Source organism: Xiphias gladius, chromosome 22 (assembly GCF_016859285.1).
Source record: "Xiphias gladius isolate SHS-SW01 ecotype Sanya breed wild chromosome 22, ASM1685928v1, whole genome shotgun sequence".
NCBI lineage: Eukaryota > Metazoa > Chordata > Actinopteri > Istiophoriformes > Xiphiidae > Xiphias > Xiphias gladius.
The window spans coordinates 23,836,158-23,855,306 of NC_053421.1; the positions used below are offsets into that span (position 1 = coordinate 23,836,158).

The 19,149-nt window shown below is 40.5% G+C and overlaps 1 protein-coding gene across 1 annotated transcript in view; it reads left to right on the top strand.

Annotated features, from left to right (window-relative positions):
- The window catches only part of pear1 (platelet endothelial aggregation receptor 1), a 46,918-nt gene that overhangs the window by 905 nt on the left and 26,864 nt on the right, over nucleotides 1–19,149 (top strand). The window lies entirely within an intron of this gene.

Genomic DNA, 19,149 nt, shown 5'->3' on the forward strand with positions numbered 1-19,149 from the left:
TGAAATAAGATGCAGTGCTATAGATCAAAGTACCAAAATGATTTAGAAATTACTTAAAATGACCAGCTATAACAATAAAATACTACTTGCACATTAATGCATCAAAGAATAATCTAGTATAACACTCACAGCGGCCATTTTTCTGAATTCTGTGCACTTTTTTTTTTTGACACACCATTTTGCTAACAATGCTCATAAACGTTCACCTAGGGCACATTTACTTGTAACGGAGTGTTTGTATATTTCAGTATTGCTATTTTTACTTGAGAAAAGGATCTAATTACTTCCTTCACCACAGCTTAAGGAAAAGTACGTAGGTACTATCAGCAAAATGTGCTAGTATCAACAGTGCTCATTATGCAGAAGGGCCCCTGTTATATTACAGTATTATGCATATTACAATATTATTGAATTATTACTAATCTCATTAGGTGTGAAAATCATGTCAATGTTGCAGTCGGCTGAGACAGAGCAAATTTTAACTGTTTTATGGGGAGTCTGGTCCATAACAATGTATCATATTTTAGAAGACAAAATATGTTTTTTAATTTAAATCTTAATTTGCAATGTTAACAGTAGCTTTCAGCTGTCAAATAAACAGATTGGAGTAGGAGCATTAAGTAGCATAACATAGAAAGGCTCAAGTAAAGTACGAGAACCTCAAAATTAAGTAAAATACCTAAGTAAATGTACAAAGTTACACTCAACCCATGGTTGTGAAAATGTGTAGATCACAATTCGTTACCATTTTTGGCATCTTTCTCATCACAGTATGGTGTTTTGTTTTTTATTCGTCTTATGTGCTCTACGTGAAGGGACCTCTAGCTATCACACTTTATCAATGAAACCATATCAACAAGTGAACAGACTATATTATTAATCAGCATACAAAAACACAATACCCAGCACTTATCAGTGAGGCAATTAAACCACTTGTTCAAGTGATCACCTTGCATTGTGTTGACACTTTATGCACGTGCTGTACTTTTTTTCTGCCTGTTTTTTAGCATCTGTGGCTCTGCTTTGAAAACCTCTCCAACCCCTATCAAGAGAGTGTGACTCAGAACAGCTGCGCTCCCCTGGCATGTCTCTTTTATCAGTTCATTGCAGAGGAAGTTGCTGGGAGTAGGTCTGCTAATGTTTCCTCAGTGCTCTGCCTTCTCCTTCTCCTCGTCTTCTTCCTCCGCTGTGTTTGATTTTCATTAAGTCATAGAGGCTGAATCTAAGTTCTGGACAGGCCTCTTGGTCTGTGTTCCAGGTCACATAGGAGCTGGGACTCAAGCCAGTGAAACGTGGCGGCAAGGTGGCTGCACCCCGTGTGATATTGTGTGTGTGTATGATGATGTGACTCAACTTCCATGTCCTGGCTATGAAGTTAATCAGATGAAGCAGATGGAGATGGAGTGTTTTTTTTTTCTCTGCAGATGTGAGAGGCCGGACTGTTAATGCCTTTGGGCTCGTGTCCTTATTTTGACTTACGTGATAGATTATTTTCTTGAGATGGTCCAGACCTTTTTGCTCTAGATTTTAGGAAGCAAAAAAGGGGAGCTGTAAAATCACCCTTTAAATTCAGCATTTTTACACATTTGTACTTATTGTCTTTGACTTATGAATGAAAGCCTTTTGATTAAGGAGGCCGTGGCACCGCTTAAGTCATAAAATAATATGTATGGAAGGCAAGATACGATTAACTATCAGTGTAAATCTCAGCCACCTGGTCTGGACTTCTGACTTTGCATCTGCTCTGGCAACCAAAAATCCCCAGGAAGTGTCTCTGACTGCAGAGTGAACTTTCCTTTGTCCCTCTCCAAGTATTCCTAAAAGCACTGTGCCTTTTTTTATACGTGCCATTATTTACATATATTTTTTTAAATGAGTCGAATTCTGTATTTGAAAAAGTAACGCAACTGTGCCTCCCTGAAGTGGGCTGTCTTTGTTTTTCTTCAGTGTCCTCATATGAGATCCTCATTAGTGGAAAAATATATCTCCCCCTTGAAAATGTGTCTGCCCTCCTCCAGACTGTTTCAGCTATCAGTTGTATAATGGTGACCCATTTTTTTTTTTTTTTTTTTGTCTGGTTGAGCAACAAAATCGTCTCATGTCTGACAGCTGGAGATTCGGCTGACTTACCATCTGTTTGTCCAGGAGAGGGCTCAGTCGCAGGCGAGCAACTGGATATGTTTTGGTTGGAGATGACACCGGCCAGAGACACAAAGAGATGAGGTAGAAATAGAAAAAAAAAAAAGCTGAGGTAAGATTCATTAGTGTTAATTTGATCCCCCAGTGCCTGGAGTTTTCTAAAATTTACTGCTACACCGCACAGGGCACCCAGAGTGTCTGCACTTTGTCTTTTGAAAGCCACAACTTTTCTTGACATGTTTATACCCAATTGCCACACACCATTCGTGTGTTATTTAAGTGAGATTTAACCCTGAGGTCTTTGTATTATCTGTCGAAACATGGACTCTGTGCTCTAGAGTTACCTGTGTACTTTAAAATTGTAATCTGCAAATTCTAGTTTTAGCGCAAGCTAGCGGTCTGGCAGTGTGGATTGGTCATGCGATTCACCAGTTTGGTCCAGATTGAAATATCTCAATTCATCTATTTAATGAATTTGCCAAGAAATTTTGGACAGACGTTCACGTTCCCCAGAGGATGAATCCTAATTACTTTGATTATCCCCTGACTTCTCCTCTAGCGCCACCATGAAGTTCACATTTGTGGTTTTGAGTGAAATGTTTCAGCAACTACTTGGATTGAATGCCATGAAATTTGGCACAGACATTCATGATCTCCTCAGGATGAACCGTTTGGTTCACTTTTCATCTAGCGCCATCATCAGTGTAGATTTTTTATTTGTCCAGTACTTTGGTTAATGACCAAATACCTCCAAAACTAATGACATCCACATGAGCCTCAGATGCACTTTGTGTTTAGTGCTAATTGGTAAATGTTAGCATGCTAAAAAGCTAAACTTAGATGGTGATCAAGGTAAACATTATGTCTGTCGAACATCAGAAGGTTAGCATTGTCATTGTGAGCAAGCTAGCATTTATCTCAGAGCACTGCTGTGCCAAAAGACTCTAAATCTTATTTGTTTTTTCTGTTTCTTTTAGTTATGGTGACTTTTGGTCTCAAATATTCTTTGTTGCGCTGATTCTACATTTCATTTTTCCGTCAAGCAGTGTGGGTGGTACTTGTCAGTCTTTTCCTTATGGTGTCTATTGAATGAGTTTTTCAGACTTATTTATTTAATGTTTATTTGTATAGTGACAAGTATATAGCATGAAAAAATGCCACATACAACAGTGTTTATAGCCTAAGCTAATTTGCAATGCATGTCCCTAGATGGGCCTCTGAAATACATAAAAAGCAACAACAAAATATGGACAGAGCAGCACAAAACACAAAAGTCTACTCGTAAATAAAAACCCGTGAAAGACACAAGCAATGTACAAAACACAATTTATAAACTCTAATGTCGATAACAAGCATAAAACAGGAAAATTTACTTTTATTTATGTGTAAAGTTTTGCATTATGTCAGTGTTAATTCATCCCACACTCCCATTCTTAAATAGCAGCAACAAAGTTTTTGTTTTGAATATTAAGTAGATGTGCAAAAAAATGACCTTTGTCTTCTCCCCAAGCTTCTATTTTTGATTTAAAAATAGTCCTGATGAAAAAGACAAAGTGCACATGGAATTCAAAAGAAGGTGACATGGGTTGAAAATTCCTACCACAGGCTTATATAAGCCTTTCAACCCCATGTGCTTTGCAGCCATGCAAATAATTTGGAGCAGAATCGACTGCAGCCCTACAGCTTGGGGGTTTTGGGTCGCTTGCTCTGCTCTGGCTGTGGAACATGTACAGTTTCATTGGGCTCTGTCTCAAATAACCAATCATAAAAAAACAGAGGTCGGGGGTTTGGGGCTGGAACAGGAGGAGGAGCCAGCAGCAGCTTGATGGAGTGACCACAGACTACTTGTACTGTGGTGAGGGTCTTTCCTGAAGTTGCTTATGTTGGTGGTTGGCGGGTGGTGTTTGGGGCGGTGGGTGGAGTGGCAGTGGAGACATTGTTCATTAAGATTTCTGGGGCTTTCACTGGTGTCTGTGTCTCGCTGTGGTGTCTATGCAGGATGGCTGGAACCAAGTGAAACCTGAGATGTAGAATTACAGGAAATACGGCACCAAATTCAAGGCCCAGAGGGCTTCTCGCATTTTGTTTCCATCCCGGCGATGAAAATTGAGTTATGTTTATGTTGTTATTTGTCTTTAATACTAAAAGCTGATGGAACATAGAATGTTTATTTTGTCAGTTATGAGATGAAATATCATGAGTTTGCCATCCAAAATGAGAGGTTTGCATGTGAAAAACAAATGGCCTCTATGTCATGCTTGGCACTGTGCGGACATGAACTGCTAGAACCCTTGATGTTTTTCTTGAGCTCAAACTCAGATCCACTCCACCAGCTGTGTTAAGCTATGACTCGGAGTCATCCATCTTTTATTTTATGAGAGGACTTATTTTTCTTTTTTTGTATTAGATTTTCCAGGCCACTTCTGAAAGACAACCCTAGGTTCAGGAAAGGGAAGTTGACAGATTATCACTATTTGTCAGTGTCCCCATTACTCAAAACAGCACAAGCTCTGTCTGCTAAAGCGGGTTCTTTGTGAAAACGGACACTGAGAAGCCAAAATAAGTTTTGCTTTTGGAAGATGTGGGAGTAGCAGAGCCCATATAGGTATGATGGCAGCGACTTTTCCTTTTATGCGCCTGACTTTTTTATTCCAGACTCACTTCTGTTTACATGTCAAAAGGAAGAGAATGTGGAGATGCAGACCTGGATGTACATGCAAGATGTTTCCTATGGGCTTCCTATTGTTTGTCCCAGTTTTCATTCCCCTGGTGCTCTGCAGTGATGATTGAACATAGAGAAGAGACCATGCACCCGAGGAACTGTGGGAACAGGGACTGATTTTGTTGAAAACTTGTTTTTCTTTTGCCCTGTAGAAGAAAAACTAAATGAAATTCAGCTGAAAAGATGGAATTACTATAGACAGATGATAATGAACCAGGGAGTTGTAGTCAATTAAAAACTAATGAGAAAAGCATGTTATCTTAAAAGACATCGCCAATAAAGTGCTGACAAGATACTCTGTGGTAACTTTTGCTTCAGCAATGTGTTAACAGCGAAATTGCATGCTTGCTCATTAATTGCTAAATAGTTGAAACTGATTCGCAGCAGTTTTTGAAAAGGCCACTGTGATTAAAAGATATTCCTCCGTGACTCACGGGCGACCTGCTGTGTTTCCCACTGCTTCTGTTTGCCTCTGGGCATCCAGAAGAAGAAAAGTGTTAACAGTTTTCCCTCCACTTGTTTTCCTTGAGTTGTGAACATCATACCCAAACAAGATGACAGGCCCCTGGACCCTTCTCTCCCTCCTACCATCAACAGTGTTTGCCATCCCACGGTGTTATTTGCCCAGGATGTCCTGTGTGGTGGTTTATCTGGCTCTTGTCTCCTCTTTGCCCCCTTGTCTTCCTGTTGTTTTAGACAGATATGCAGGTGTCAAACCAAAAAAGCCCCCGGAGACAAATGTGTTGCACAATAGAGATGACCATGCCAGGGCTTTCACTTAACTAGAGCACTTTCTGTAGAGGCAACTTTTATCTTTCATTAGCGACAAGGACATCCAACAAAGTGAATTAATGAAACCACCTGTGGGGATTGAAACTGTTTCAGTCCAGTGGCACTGCTGGGAAAAGCAGAGAGGATCAAACTAAGTAAAGGAACATCTCTGAGGGTTCACCTTCAGGGTAGCACACGTGGCTGAAGTTTTTGAGTGAAGAAAATAAGGCTTTAACTTCCAGATGCTTGCAGGATGAGGCCCATCTGGAGAGAAGGAGGGAAAAGGAGAGAAGGAGCTCTTTGGGCTATGTTTAAAAAAAAAAGAAAAAAAAGTGCTCTAAAATGATCACTTTAATAAGTTGCAGGTTTCCACCTTGTCCTCCAGAAAAGCAGCACTGCATGTGCCAGAGGTAGGCCCATAAATCAATGGGGTTAAACTTTTAGGAATTTACTGGCCTTGGCTGGACTTCCTTGAAATAGAGATAGAGAAGGAAAGCCAGTAGAGATACTGATATCAATTCTGGTGAAATCCATCTGTCTCGGTGGTTCTCTGCTGCTGCTGCTGCTGCTGCTTGTGTTAAAGTTTTGCCAAGCCATTCCTAGTTATCTAGGTACCTCTGTTACAGTAAGACGTTTGACCACATGGCATTAATTGAAATGCACATCTGTCTCCCAGTCTGCAGCTCCCACTCCCCTTGCATTATGGCTGTACCACCCTGCGGGCAGCAGTACACACTTAAGTCTTTGGTAAATCCCCCAGATGTCACATTATTTTTCTTCCGAGAGGAAATAGTACTATAGGTTAATCCCAGAAATAAATAGCAGAAAAACATCATCAACAGCAACAGAAAAAGATGGCCACACCAGCTCAAATGGTTTCCAGCCTGCTGCATTGTAGCAGCTGCAAGACGAAAAAAAACAAAGCTGCCATCCAGTCACATTAAAAGTGTTGTCTTAGTCGAAACCAGATGTTGCGTGGTTAAAATCTCTTACTGTAAATTGTTCTTTCTTTCATGCAGCCACGACTTAAAGACTTATATTAAAACTCTGGCATGGGAACCTTATCCACAGTATGAAATATGTCTTTCCTAAACCTTGTGTCACAGTAAATGGATGATGCTTTCCTTGGTATTATTCAGACACTGCAGATATTCAAAGAGATCTGGATAATCTTGTCAGTTGCCACTGACCTCCCAGGAAGCCCATATTTGATCAAACATATCAAAAAACGAGCACTGAAATGCTACATGTGTTTTTATACTTGATAAATTCAGAAAAGAAAAATGTAATGTGACTCTTTCTGCATCCGTAAGGGTTGAAATAAGTTTATAATTGAGTTTTTCAGACACTGTACCCCATTCAGCTTCTGTGCTCATGGTAGGTTTTGCCAAAGCAGATGGGGTTTGAATTCACACCTCTCCAACAGAGTTTAGACAGCAGCTCCCCCACCATGAAGGTCAAGACCACAAGAGTAAGCAATCTGCAAGGTCTTCAGCCAAAACAAAGGCTATAATGGAAATAAAAGATAGCAGTGTGCCTGTGTGTGCGTGTGTGTGTGCGTGAGTGCGTGCGTCAAGGCACAATGAACAGGCAAGGTCTGTGTGTGCACATCTGTGTTTATGTTGATGTTCAATGCAGAGTTTTGTGATGACTTGGCAATTTTGGCTGTCTGCAGTGGTTCAGCGTTTCCCTTTAGAGGCTGCCGTCTGATCGCCCGTTTCCCCTCGTAAGAAACTACAAGTCAAACAAGGGATTGGAGAACTGCGCACCAGTGATCAGCCAGCCAGTGAGGGATAGACTGCGAAGTTTGACAAAGCTATAATAGATTATGATTGTTTTTTCATATGTCACCACACATGACGTACATCCAGATGTGCACAATGCACAGGATGACATCCTAGTTGTTATATGTGAGTATTTGCACCAATGACAGGCAATATATAATTATAGTGTGACTACGTGATTATTGAAAAGACTGAAATCAACAATGTGTTAGTTCTTCTTTTAATACTTCCTGACTTCCCTACCATGTCTGTGGCCCCAATCCCATTGCTTTGTGAAGACGTAAATCTTTAAAAAGAGCTTACCAGTATATGGGTTCATGTTTGAAAAAAGGCTAAATATTTTCATAAAACAGCTGTTCACGTTAGTTTTTAGCACGTTACTCAAACACTAGTAAATAGTGTATTTGTTGGGGACTATTTTCAGCTGTGCATTAATAAATAGTTAGTGCTCTGCTAGACTTGGGACAGAGGTTGTCTACAAGAATGTGAAGAAGCATGTCACCCATGCAACGGTGTGACTCATTGATGTGTTTTTAATAGTTTTTGGACAACAGTGGAGCTCTATGGCACAGAGGAATAAGCTAAATCAGGGTTTAGCTATGCAGTGAACACTCGTTAGTAGGAACAGTTCATTGTTGGTTTTGTGTTTTTCATGGGATGTCTTTTAACTATTGTATTCGCAAATTTTTGCAGATAGATATATAATGGAAACCCCCCAGTCGGTAAGAATTAAGTTTCCCCCAGGCTGTGCTAGAGAGACAGAAGTTTCTACAGTTGGGACGTCATATTGTTTGCATTAACGGTGAGAAAATACACTAAGCATCAGTGCTGTGACCGGACACAGTATACTGTATTCATTTGGCAGCAAACAGTCAAGACATTGTCCATTAGTGGCCAAGCCCAAATCAAAATAAGTGTAAGAGCAGGGACTACAGCAAGACAACAAGTGGTCTTGCACCAATTCAATAGTTGCTTGTTTGCCTGTTTAATATAAATGACTTACTTTTTTTCTCTTCACAGAGGAGTTATTCTGCTCAGAGACAACACTAACATAAGTTTGTGATTGTTGTGAGAGTGGAGGTTGTTTCTGTTTTCTCAAGCTCTTCAGAAGATTTCAAAGGCTCTTGACCCTTTGGCCTGTTCTGTATGTAAACGGGGGATCTCTGAGTACTAATAAATATGAGTGAATAAGTGTTGGCCTTTGCATAGTTTTATCATGGGAAGATCAGCTAAAAACAAAGCGACTATAGCTGTGTTTCCCACAGCTTTCTGACTCTGACAGAGGACAGAAATAATTGGTTTTTGGGGCAATTTTAAGCAAAGAGAATGACACTATGGTCAACGAAATTAGCTTGTCATGGTGGTAAAATGAGCATGAAGATGATGCTCTGATTTGGTTAAAAAGAATTAGGATCAAAACTTCAGAGGGGTCAGCGGTAAAATTAATTGTTGGAGGGCAGAACACAGGGTCAGGAAAATGTCACTGTGCAGCTGCAGCTCTTTCCGAACTGGGTTTCTAAGCATTTTTCATACGAACTGTTAATGAAATAAGATTAATTTTTACTATTTCTTACTTTTAAAATGTTTTTTTGTGTGTGTTACTTTATGCAATGAAGCTCAAATGTATTTTTCGACTGAGCATTGTTGTGGGAAATATACATTACTATGCAAGAACCGATGATTACCTTTAGTTTTTTAGTGTTTTATTGAAAAGATGTAAACATTATTTTGAAAAGCTGAAAAAAATGCTTTTTTCTGTTTTATAGGTAGTGAAAATAATCAGTAGTTACAAGCCCTAAAAGGCAGCTTTTCTCACACGGCAAACGTTTTATTTCATTTTTTTCAGTATCATTGCTACTAACTTATTCTCTTATCAGGAAGTACTAAAACGGTAGCATGGCACTATTTTAGTTATATTATAAGCATCGTGACCTTATCATAAACTAATACAATGACACTGCAAATTCAAGATAATAACTTGACTCACATAAACATTCATCGCAAGAATATAAACAGTTTCCTGAATGACATCGGAGGGCTGCTTAGACAGTGAAGTGCAGGAAGAGACTAGGAGGAAGTGTGTATCTGAATCAACAACCCGCCTGTGATTCATGCTGAAACAATGGCAATGGCGAGATCAATCAAGCGCCACAGCCATCAGAAATATCCTGCTTATAGAATCACTATGGCAGAGATCTTTTCAAATACTTAGAGCATGACACATTGAAGTTTGAAATTCTTGTGTTAGTATGTGGTCAGTGTGTTTTTTCACCAAAGGACAAATTGAGTTCATTACAGCATGGGTTGTATTTTTAGACATGGATTTAGGGGATGGCAGTGTCCTTTGTTTGGTCTTTTCGTTCACCACTTTGGTCCAGACTGAAATATCTCAAGAAAGATTGGATGGATTACCATGAAATTTTGTACAGACGTTCACGGTCCCCAGACAATGTATCCTACTGATATTGGTGATCATCTGACTTTTCCTCCAGTGCCAACATGAGTTTATGTTTGTGGTTTTGAGTGAAATGTTTCAACAACTGTCTGATGGTTTGTCATGAAATTTGGTACAGACATTATGTCCCCCTCAGGATGATTTGTAATAACTTTGATGATCCCTTTGAGATCTGGGAACACACAGTATAGGTTGTAGCCAACGGTTCTGCCAAATTACAGTATCAAAACCACTTTATTTGGAGACAAAACTGTAGTTTTAGTTAGAACTGATCTGTTTTCTGGTGATTCCACATGCTGTGAGTTTTTATAATGCTACTTCTTACAAGCTGCAGCCTCCTAATGTTGTGGACAAAGAGGTTTTTCGCCTGTGTTCTTACTGGGAGAGTTTACAAAGCTATGTGTTTTGGTCACGGTTTGTGGAAAGGCTGTGTGTTTTTTTTTTACAAGGACTGTATGTTTCTCAGCACCAGTATGATCCACAGAGCATTACAGCACATATAATTACAGCACTGTATGGTCATGTCCCTCTGAAACCTCAGCCAGAGCCTCCATTTTGAGTTTTCCACCATTTCACTCACTAAAGTTTGGGTAAAAAACTAATTTAAGGAGACCTAGTCATGGTGTCAATCCAAGGTGTGTAAGTCTGTGTTTTTGTTTATTCTGCTCCACAGAGGTGAGTTGGTGTATTTATCACAGTGTCTTAGTGTTTAAGTTTGTTTTTGTGGACCCCTCTGCTTTCTCTGACCAATGAGGCCACAGTCATCCTGCCTGCGGTTTTGGTCTGGATTGTGGAGGACCAGGCAGCAGTTTGCACTGTGGGTCTGCGTACGAGAGCACACGAGCCTCAAACGTGTCAGAATAATGCAACAGAGAGAGCAAAGGCCTCCAGCTGGCAAGAAGCCCAGCACAACAACAAAAAAATTTCAGTGGATTTCAGTGTAAACCACATCAGATCACACACATCTGCAACAAGTAAACAGTTCATGAATCAAGAAAACAGGGATTATTTATTTGTTTTGTTATCATTGTCCTCAAAGAGTTCAGCGACATTTGTTTTCATTTTTTAACACATTTTATTCCCTGTGCAGTCATACTATACAACATTTGGTCAAAGGGATCCATGTGTGAAACTGTCTTTGAGTTTTAAAGGATGTAAAAATACGATTGGAAATTCACAGTAGCACGCAATTGTTGGTTAGTGTGTCTGATGGGACGGTTATACTTTGCTTGGCGATGACATACAGTTTACATCTTGAATCCTGTTTCAGGCTGCTACCAGCATTTACAAATGCTCAGTGGTGGACGATGGTGCGAACTATAATCAAATCTGCATCACTAGACATTAATGTGACAAACGCTGGAAAAGCAAAACCCAAGCCAGACCATTCACTTTGTTTCTGTGACTGTGGTCTGTCCCGGATCAGGAGGCATTCGTTTGAATCAGGGGCATCATTAATTGATGTGGACCTGAATTGCAGGTGATGGGATCAAGCTTTAACTAAATGACAGGTGACCGAAAAGAAATCAGCAGGGGCTCTTTCTGCACGCGATTGGGGAAACACTAGTCCCAGTGCAGTGCCCTTCGGTTTTGCTTCACGTTTTCAAAGCAGACAAATCCGGCAGCTGTTTGGGGACACATTATCTAGTTTCACACGAAACGTTTTTTTGAATAACACGCGGTGAGAAGAGACCGTCCCACCGAGCAAAGCAACAAAACACAACTGTTTCAACAAATGCCCCTAAAAGACACAGAGCAGGTTTATGTTAGAGCGACGAAGCCCTCCGTTGGCTGAAGTATCTCGTCCGTCGTGAGCAAAGAAAGAAGTAAGGTGATGGTACAAAGTCCACGTACAGAGAAGCTCGGGGTGGAAGGATGGGTCAAAAAAATATTAGAGTTTACCATGTGAGGCTGCTCATCGTTTCCCATTTTCTACTAAAAGTCACATGTTTTTGTAAATTAACTAACCAAACCATAACAAAGTGATCATTTTAACAACAACCATGATCTTTCCGTAATTGCAACCAGGTTGTTTTTGTTTTTCAACCCGACCAAACCGTAACTGTTGCACTGTCAATTATAAAATGGATTTATTCAGATTCAACAGACAACTGATGTCCTTCTGCTGACAGGGGCATTAGATCAGTAAACGCTTTGATGTGTCAATCGAATGATGTATGTTGTCATTTAATACGGAGGACTTGGGCGAACAATAGGACATGCAGCTTCTGGCTCATGCATAATTTTAGATCTGCGATATAAGACTTTAAGTATATATTGACAAGGTTCAAAAGTGGAGACTTGGCTAATCAGAGCAAGATACAGAGCTGCTTGTTGTCATTTTCCAAACCACCCTCCATCACTGATTGTCCCATCTTCCAACTCAGTTGACGCTTAGTGGGTGTTTTCCAGACAATACATCACAGAAAAAAGACTGGGGTTTCTAGAGTTATAGCTTTGTGAAGCTAAAAACAGCTTTTAATTTGAAACAGAAACGTGTTCAGTTCATGTTCTATCAGTGTTGTTGCCGTTCCTACTGGATGCAGATAGGAGTCAATACAAAATCAGCCCTTGTCCCCGGCTCTGTGTTGAACTCGTGCTGATGTCCTCATGTAGTCCAAAACAACCGCGTTACCGTGGTAACCTTATCACTCATCCACGGGCTCTGCTCACCATCAACAAGGGGACAGAGGCTGTGACATAAGCTCCAGTACCTTCTGACCTCACTCATACAGACGCTCTCCAACATAAACAGGCTCACACGCGCGCACACACACACACACACACACACACACACACACACACACACACACACACACACACACACACACACACACAAGCTCTAGCTTATCTAACTACTAGCTCTTTACCACTACAGGAAAAGGTGTGGTCATCGTCCATTGCATCCTCTTGGATCGTTTAAATTAGACAGTTAAAGTAAATTGTTTTTATTGTTATTTTTTTGTCTCCTTACACAAGGTCTTTAATTTGTTGGTTTTTAATAGTTTCTTTTATGTTTATATGTAGGGCTGTGGCTAAATGATTATCTTCATTATCAACTAACCTACCAATTACTCTCTCAATAAAGTGAAGTGAAGGGAAGAGAAGTGATGTTCAAGATGGATAATAACTTGATTAATCTCCACTACTCAAAGTGTTTTGTTCTGCCTGGAAGCTAAATTTGAATTAATGTAATGGGGGACCAGGAACGGGGGACACATACTACTTCCTGTTTTTCTCAGTTGTAAAAAGTATTCCAGACCAAAGTGCCTGAGGTTGCCAAATGAAAGCTGGCTTGATGTTGTTGCAGAGATGACAAAGGGGCGATTTCATTAGTTTTTCCATTGCAGTTCCCCTAATTAACAGAGCTTTAAAATGACTCAAACCCAGGGACAGATTGGCAGGCTGCACTGGGCATCTGTTGTTGTACTTAAAAGCCTGTTGGTAAGAAGTCTTTTATGGAGGAGGATCCAAATTATTTATTCCCATGTTATTACCGGAGACTAGCAAAATAGTGGGACAGATCTGCTGACATAATTATAAGATACAGTTGCAGAGGAAGGGGTCAAATTAAGACGATATGGCTGTCTGAAAAAGGAGACAAAAACAACAGACTTTTCAAAGTGCAAAGGTGTGCAGTGTTTCTTAAAGTTGAAAAGGTCAAAAGTTAAGGGATTTTCAGCTCATTGGCATGAATCTTCGAGACTGCAAGCACTACAGGACTCACTCAGAAAAATTTAGACTCCCCAGATCTGTGCAGGGCCTCCCCCTCCTCTCTCTCCCTCACTAGATCATCCTTTTGTCACGCAACTCCCCCGAGAACCATCAACTGCATTTGAACTGCCAAGAGTTTTTCCACTCAAAAGCTTTTTCCAGTGTGGGGGTTCAGCTTTGTGGCAGAGTACCACCTTTTACTGCATATGATGTCTTTACTGTAAACAGAGGGAAACAGTTTGTTGTAGGCGTTGGGATTTTTCACAGGATGATGTTGATACTTTGTCAAAATGAATGAACGGCATGGAATTTGTGGGCGTGTTTTCCTTGAGTTTTACGTGTGTTCTCGAATTACATTTCTTGGTGTGGCATGTAATTGTCTCTCGCCCCCACCCCCCCAACACGAGGCATGGCAGCAACCGGGGAGTGTGTGCCAGCCTCACTGTGGTCTCGCAGCCGAACTCATCCTGTGCACCGAGACGAGATCCCAGATGCAAAGGATTATGGGTTTTTGTTCTGTTTACAGTAACTCTGGTTTAAAGTGAGGGTGGGATGGGAGGACGGGGAGGGGGAGAGAGGGCGGGAGGGGACTGTGGCTGCAGTCAATGTGTCACATGGATGACTCTGGCTAATTTATTCTAGTTTCTGTCAGTTTCTTTCAGTTTCTGCCTTTGAAGAGTTTTATAGTTTTCTTATTCTAAGAGCTGAACTGTAAATTTGTGACCAAAATCTTTGGCTGTAGTCTCCTGTGGAGGGTATTTTTTGATACCTACGATGATCACAATCAGAGGCTGACCGTTTAATTCTCCTTAAGCCTCTGATACACACCACAACTTTATAGGCCAATTTTTAAGAGCAATGGTGCGCAGCAACGGTGCAATCATGTGCAATGTGACCATGTGGTTGCCAGGAAACATTTGATTAGATTTTTGTCCTTTGGTCTCCACTTCTTTGTCTTTTACTGGGGGATTTGCCAGTTTATAATGTTCACAATTTGCAGAATGCAGTCGTTTCTCAAACTTTAACGTCAAGGGCCCCTTAAAAGGCCTGGGTTACGCCACAGACTCCTGCTTGCTAAGATTTTGTCTCGAGTAGCTCAATTTGAGGGTATTTTAGTTTGTGCAGAGTTCACTTTGGGTGGGCAGACCGTCGGGGAGTAAAGCCTAATACGAGAGCAGTGATTCTCCATTTCTGCTCCCTCATTGTTTTAATGGAATTATAATAGAGTTTAACCAGTCCTTATCCCTCCCTTTGGGAACCACTGGTTGAGTAAATCACTTCTTAAAGTTCAGCTGTGTGCTAATGGGTTGGGCAGACAGCTCTTATTTTGAAACTGTCTCCCATGGCCGTGACTTATGAAAAATGTAATCAGTAATTCAAAGGATTATGAAAACTCAAATATATAGTCGGATAACCATCTTTTATTTTGTAATTTTACACTTTTATTTGTATTGCAATGACAAAGTCCAGGGAATTAATTTCATATTTTTATTGCTTTTATAAAGAACACATGTCTTCATTTAAATGGTGTTCCAACGTTCTCGATTTTAAAAAAAAGTATTCCCAGTAATAATTTTCTGTTTTTTTTAAACATTTATAATTGAATGCATCTTATTTTACATTATACAACAGTATCCATTTACAGTTTTATTAAAGCCGTTTTCTACTGAAACCTCAATAGAAAACAATCTTTCTTCTCTAACTTTACATCAATCATTTCCAAGTTTTATGAGTGACCTTGCTGTGAACATTTTTACATCAGACATTAAACTGTAAACTCGGAATCTGGTGCTAATATTAGAGTAACTTATTACAAGGACAGCATGAAACAAGGCATAAATTACCCTCAGATTCACACCACCGTGCCACTCGAAAATGCATTGCACCTGCAGGATCATGTGTCATAACTCTAAAGAAGAAAGTCTGCAAGACAACCTGCAGTCTTTCACCGTGTTGCCTTTCTTTGGTAGCCTCACTGAATTTTTAAAATAGTGCAAAGAATAAAGACATTTTAAGTTTTATGTTATTGACTCTGGAAGAACATGTTTGAGTCTGCAGCGCCAAGAGAATCTCAGAAATGGCTCTGAAAAAGGAGAGAAGGAGTCTGGAAGATCGAGATGTATTCTGTTATCCGCTGTCAGACTGACATCGGAGCACCTCAGCTTTAAAATGGACTTGTATTTGGCTGGACTATGTCTCTCTCCTTCTCCCTAGCAGTCTCTCTTAACACCCCAGCCCGTGTGTTATTCCGTATATATTATATTTTTCTTTCCCCTGTGATTTTCCCTTCCAGTGGGTGAGTAATATTTTCTACCTCAATTAGCACTGCAGCTGCACAGAAATAAATGGAGACAGAACTCTGGGGCTAGATAGAAAGGAAATAGGGAAGCAAACAGTTTGATCAGTGCCATGTGCTTTGCCTAAAATGTCACTGGAATGAAAAAAGGGATTTTTTCTATCGAACCTGTTATTAGTTTTAATCCAACTCAAGAGGATAAAATAAAATCACTTTAAGTCCACTTAAAATATTTAATAATTTGTATCTACTTTGGTATTTTAATGGGGGTAATCACAGGGTTGGTGGTTCAATCTCCAGCTCCTCCTGTCCACATGTTGAAGTGTCCATGGGCAAGACACTGAACCCCAAATTGCTCTCAGTGGTCAGGCTGGCACCTTGCATGGTAGCTTGCTGCCATCTTTGTGTGTGTGCATGGGTGAATCTAAGGCAAACTGTAAAGTTCTTTGGATAAAAGCTCCAATCAAATGCAGCCAATTTGGAAATTGTCAAAATCCGCAATCATGGCGCATGCAGGAAGGGGCTATTGCAAGTGTTTTCATTTTGTAATTTAATGTGTTAATACATTTTAAGCTATCCTTTCTTGTCCAAATACCGAAACTGGAGCCGGATTTGTTGTTATTTAAAAGGAGTGGATCAACATTTTGGGAGATATTATTATTTGCTTTCACCGAGAGTTTGATGAAGCGATCGATATCATTCCCCATGTGTCTTATCTTAGAATGAAGCTGAAGCCAGCAGTGGGTTAGTTTAGCTTTACATAAGGCAGCATGCAACCTCAGTGTGATGACAAGACTCCAGGAAGACAGTGCACCTGGCCAAGAAATATTTCAGCACATAAGCCTCCGAAAAAAAACCCCAACTTGTTGTTTTACACTTTGTTTTTTAAACGAACGAGGTATGTGTTTTAATCATTAAGCTCCAGATGTGCAGGTAGGTAGATTTTGTTACCTTTGGATAGAACCAGGCTCTTTCCTGGCTTCTGCCACATAGTTACTGGGCAGAAATGGCGGTTGTATCTTCTCATCTAACTCTTGGCAAGAAAGCAAATAAGCCTATTTCCCAAAATGTCCCACTATTTCTTTAACAGGTTGTCGTTACTTCATGCCTATGATAATCATATTAGAGAATGAGATCTCTCTACATGGGTGTAGTTACTGTCCTCACTGTTTAACTAATGCGAACATGCAGTCCGATGGGAATACTCATCTGTCAAGATAATGGCTCTCTTGCATGAAATCAAATGAAAATGATTTTGAAGTTGTCAGCACTCATGCATCCTGAAGAGCCTGTGATTGAAACAGAATATGGTAATAACAGGGGTACAAATGTCTGACGAGATTAATACAAAACCAGTGCATCTGTTTTTATTTTGGCCTTGTTTTCACTCAAGCCCCTGTGCGGTTCTGGAAACAGCATTGCGGGGCCCTTAAACAGCTCGCAGCATTCCTCAGTTAGTACAATGTGTGGGCCGCTGCTTTGGGTCTTAACAGTATGAGTCAATAGAAGCCTGGTGAATTAGCAAAATGTCCTCAGATACTAAAAATAGTTTCTCTCCAGACTCGTCTCAGTGTATGAGACTGCTTTGATGAGTGTGTGTGTGTGTGTGTGTGTGCGTGTGTTTGTGTGTGTAATGTCTCGAGAAAATGAAAACAAAACATCAGCCTATGAAAGAGTTATAAACAGTGTAGTGGGTGTTGGATTGTGTATGTGCATGCGGGAGCATATATGCCTGTACGTGTGAGTGTGTGTGTGTGTGTGTGTGTGTGTGTGTGTGTGTGTGTGTGTGTGTGTGTGTGTGTGTGTGTGTGTGTGTGTGTGTGTGTGTGTGTGTGGCTTTTTGCCCATTTTCTATTGGTTTATTAGGCCACATGAAAGTTTCACTATGCTGGATGAGATTGTCTGCTTTTTTTTCATTTCAAAAACAAGACCAAAAATATGTTGGAGCAACCTCTACTGTTGTGGGGGTTTTTTTATCGATCTTGGTCCAGACTGTAACTCTTTGACCAGTGGGTGTGAACTGTGGAAGTGTGCATACATTACTGCCAGTTAGCTGTGAGCTAAGTGCATCAAAACTGAATGGAAAAGCTGTTGAGATACAGTACGTCGGGCTGCTTGTGAAACTTGTGAAAAGGTTCAGAGCTGCAGCCTGGAAAAAGCGCAGAGGAAATGATGATAGCTTACAGCTGAATGTAACGGAGTAGAAGGCAATTATATGAAAAGGAGGAAAGGGGGAGGATCAATCGGTCAACAGCTGAGGTGGAGTTTCATGTAAAACAAAATTTTTAGACCACCTGCCCTTCTTTATTCCACTAAAGTGCAGGGCTGCCACCTTGGAGAGTCCAGTCTTTGGATGATGATACTACCACCTGGAGCTTCAGCAGCTCTACCTGCCCCCGTCCCACTGCAGGTGACCCAAACATGCAATGCAAACAGCAGCTGAGCTCGCCTTCAAAACAACTCTGTCTGCACTCATTAAGCTCTCTTTCTCAGCATTTAAGAATTCCCATGCGGTTTGAAGGCCTCCTCTAATGAAACACAATTAAAATGAAAAGTATTTAAAAATATTTACCCCCAGTCCAATGAAGTGAAGTCGATGACTCCTCCTAATATAAGCCATATGCCTGTTCTCATAAAGCTCTTGTTTTTGTGGCACAGATTTCTTAGGCGTTAGCGCTTGTGCCAGCGAGTGAATTAACTCCTGACGGTGGGCAGGAGAGTAGTAAGAGGCACTTTTATCAGAAGCAGAAGATCTGCGCATTCACACGGATTTATGCTGCAGTCCTCACCGTGCCAAATCTCCTGCAGTAATGACCAGACACTGGACGGAGTTAATGTCGACGTAAATCTGTCAAATGGGCTTCTGATTTTTTGTAGAAGTATTTATGGTGGACAGCTCCTACAAACACATCAAATGATCACTATTCTGAAGTGTACTGTCCACCAAAGTAGCAAAAAGAACACATTTTGTAAACATACAGGAAGTGGCACTGATGGCAGTTGAACCGCTGACCTTGGCAGTGTTAGAGAGATGCATTATTCACCAAGCCACAGGCAAATCTTTTTCTCATCTCGGGAAATTTCCCAAAATTTCCCCAGAAAATTGACTTGAAATGCAGATATGTGCATGAAGGGTGAGAAAAATATGCCTCTCCACCACAAACAGATGACATGAAGGAAGAAAGTAGTTTAACAGTGCAGTGATTGAACGGTCTTTACTGCCAGCAACCAGGGTTTAATATCGAAATCATACACAGTTTGTTTTTTT